This window comes from Diaphorina citri, unplaced genomic scaffold (genome assembly GCF_000475195.1).
Source record: "Diaphorina citri unplaced genomic scaffold, Diaci psyllid genome assembly version 1.1 scaffold4300, whole genome shotgun sequence".
Lineage (NCBI taxonomy): Eukaryota > Metazoa > Arthropoda > Insecta > Hemiptera > Psyllidae > Diaphorina > Diaphorina citri.
The window spans coordinates 7,501-11,555 of record NW_007381699.1 but is presented as its reverse complement, the minus strand read 5'-3'; positions in this window follow the sequence as shown (position 1 = coordinate 11,555).

Sequence of the window (4,055 nt, the reverse complement as noted above, 5' to 3'; positions counted from 1 at the left end):
CGGACTCATGACACGAAAAGTCCTATGCGATGCAACCTGGCTGATGCAATATTGAATATGATGGACATTGATATCCAGCACAAAACAGAGAATGATATACCAGAGACATTATAATTTCAAACTCCAAGTTGATCCCTAAAGGAAGAGGTCATCATTTGGAGACACAAGGGAATTTTGACGGCTGATATGAAACAAGAAAAAGGCTGAGTATAGAAACATCAACTCTTCGATAAAGAAATGTGTAGGATTTTGCTATTTGTGCCTGAAATTATTTTGAGGGTCTCAAATTCTCAATACTCTCAATAAAGCTCTCTCTAAAGCTAAAGATATACATTGTATCAATCCTAGGAAAGAATACCTATCCACAAAATACAACATTTCTCCTCTTTTCTCTCTCTCTCTCTCTCTCTCCTTTCTCCTCTCCCTCTCTTTCTCTCCCCTCCCTTTCTTTCTCTCTCTCCTATCCACAAAATACAACATTTCTCCTCTTTTCTCTCTCTTTCTCTCTCTCTGGTTTTCCATTTAATAAAGGTAATTCATTAGGAAAAAAATGAATGTAATGGAAAAAAAGGAAACTTAAATTCTTTTAAATAAATTAACAACAAATAAAAACGTATAAAAATTAAATTGACTTGTGTTTACACAAGGGAGAGAGATGGAAAATTAAATCACGGGAGGGAGAGAGAGAGAGAGAGAGAGAGAGAGATGGAAATTATTTTAATTTAAAGAAAATATTAAAAATATGAAAAGCAGAGTGCCTCGCGAGATGATGAAAAAGAAATATTACATTAGGAAAAGAACATGGAAAAAAGTTCTCTTTTGCCGTGCTCTCTGTAAAAACATGATCCCTAGAGAGAGGAACAGCACAAATCTTTCATCGAAAAAGATCTGAAAGATGTATAATATTTGCATTTATTTCATGTTTCGGAAATATCTATGTACCTAGTACCTACCCAGAACGCAGAGCTGGTAATGTTGGGATATTCAAGTTTAAAGGCAAGAATGTACCTACTTAACAGTTTAGTCAAGGGCTCAAGGAGGTAGTAGGTTAAAAAAAAAATATTCCATCTATGTACATTCCTTCTGATCCTCAAAAGAGGCTCCAAGGCTCAAACACGCATTACACAATTGAATTATTGAATAAACAAACATTGAAAAAAAAGAAGAAAAAAAATCCATTTCTGGATCCCGAAAAAGCGTTCGAAATCATCACAATTCCAGAGGAGTAACACAAGGCGAGCGCCTGGGTCCCCCCAGGGAGTTTTAGTCGCTTATAATGAATTTGTGTTCGCTTGGGTTGGCTTTATGTTCATCCCCCTCTCCCCCCTATGTCGTTCACATAGCTATTGTGTACAGTAGGGATGCAAAAAAATCCATTTCTGGATCCCGAAAAAGCGTTCGAAATCATCACAATTCCAGAGGAGTAACACAAGGCGAGCGCCTGGGTCCCCCCCAGGGAGTTTTAGACGCTTATAATGAATTTGTGTTCGCTTGGGTTGGCTTTATGTTCATCCCCCTCTCCCCCTATGTCGTTCGCATAGCTATTGTGTACAGTAGGGATGCAGGGAGGGGGGGGGGATGCTCCATTATTTCATATTAAATGCTTAATTATTCAGGCACACATCATGTAATTACATTATATTATTTATTCCTCTACTTCTACCTACACACAGGAGAGTTTAATTGTTTTGTTTTCCAATTGTTAATCTCTTTCTGCCATACCTCTTTCGATTCTCTTGCTCTCAATTTACAACCACTTTATACCTTTTATGGGGATTATCATGAAAATATTGTTTTGGTCCCAGTTTTTCCTTCATGTAGGAGGGTTTTTTTTACTCTTTCAAGAGAGATAATCCATTGTTTTTTCCCTCCTTTGTTGACTAAGATAGAAAGTATCTTTGGGAAAAGTACGTTTATAACTGATGATACTATTCAAAACAGCTTTTGCAACCTTTCACTGATCAAAACTACGTTCTCAAAATCAACTTACTAGAGGGGCACTTTATTAAACTTCATCAGCTAATCTACAATCAGTTTTGTTCCTCCATCCACAACATTTTCTCCACTTGTTTGTCTTACTTTCTTTTGCAAAACCATTATAGCATTACATGATTATGTTTTCATCGAATTTCTTTTCTCTTCTGTGTTCTCATTTCAATTATTTCTCGTTCTTTTTTTTAGTATGTAGAAATGAAATAGGTAATGTCCTTGGCTTAACTATGTATAAAGCGTTCAACAATCAATATTGTATCAAATTCTTTTCCCCCTTGTTTTATGTCATAAAATTTTACCGTTCCACTATTACAGCTTGTTATAAGTGTAGTCTTTATTATTTAATCTTCGAAATAAAAATTACAAATTTAATTGATATATCCCCGATTTATTTTGATTTTCTAATTTTATTTAGCTTTCTTATAATCAGCCGAAGCATAGAATTTTGTCCTTGGAGAATTGAAGCACAATATGAACGTACAGTACTACCCATGCAAGACGTGTGGGGCCAAGTTCCCGTCGTATTATTTCGTACACAAGCACAGACGTAGGGTGCATCCAGAGGAGGAACAGGGGTCGGGGGGTGTTGGGGTGGTATCGACACTCAATCAGAGCGCAGGGGTAGATACTTCCACTGCGGCTTAGTTACCATTTTAAATCTCTAAAGATCCAATCAGGGACATACGGACATAGCCGCTGGCCCTACGTATCGCAATGTTATTTTCAAAGCCTCATTATAAAGTCAGTTCTGAATTATCCTACTGAAGGTATTAAACTGGTCCATAACGAAGAGTGAATAAGAATGTACTACGTACTGAGTATGTAGAAATGAAATAGGTAATGTCCTTGGCTTAACTATGTATAAAGCGTTCAACAATCAATATTGTATCAAATTCTTTTCTCTTTTTTTCCCCTTGATTTTCTTTCTTCGAGTCTTGCGGTTTGTTTGCTGTTCATTATTTTTATTGCTCTTACATCATCGTAGTCATTTCTCTTGGGACGCCTGTCTTTTCTGTTTCTGTGCTGTGCTGTGATTTTTTTTTTCTGTTCCCTACTCTTTTACTTTCTTTATCCTTATAGGTAGTGTAGGTAAGTAATGTTTATTTTTTTAGGTTTTCTTCTTTTTCAAAAATATTTTTTTTTTTTTTTAGGAATCTTAGGGTAGGGTTTCCTTCATTAACATGTTGTTTGTAGCTGTACGGAATTTTGTATATATTTGCATTATTTAGTTATTTTACCTGCCTCGGTGGTGTAGTGGTCAAGGCGCTCGCCTGGTAAAGAGGAGGGTGCAGAGATATACTAGTAATGAGAAAGTATTGCAATCGGTCCACATTTTTTCAGCTTCACATCTGATAATGAACAGCGAAATTTCATGTCCTGATGAGTCAACAGCGAATTTCTCTTGAATAAACATTTTTTTTACTTTCTATTACCCTTACGTATAGGGAACCTATACAAGGTAATGAGAAAGTATTGCAATCGGTCCAAATTTTTTTCTTAGGACTCTTAGGGTAGGGTTTCCTTCATTAACATGTTGTTCGTAGGTGTACGTATTTTTGTATATATTTGCATTATTTAGTTATTGAAATACGAAAAGTTCTTTCAGTTTCCTCTCTACCAATCTACTTTCTGCTCTCCCAAAATTTCTCTCTCCCAAAATTTACTTAATTCTCTTCTTTTCCTGGTAAACAGGAGGGCGTGGGTTCAATCCCAGCCGAGGTATGGAATTTTATCCTCAATATAATTTGAGAATTTGACCACAATAATAGTAGTAGCCTACTGCTGGAGTAAAGGGACTTTTCAGTCCTATGCGAGCAGTATGAATAAGCACTATTACCTATTATTATATTTTAATTTCAATCTTTGTAATCTAAATTCTTAACTCATATTATTCTGGAGCAAACAATCCAATAAGTCTTTTCCTTATTTCTAATTCGCCTTTTCCGGTGTACTTAAGGGGGGCAAACTATCCAATACATATATATAGTTGTAGATCTGTCCTAGGACAGGTTTCAAACACGACGTTCTCCACTTTTCTCGATCTTGGGCGTCCTCCTTCATTT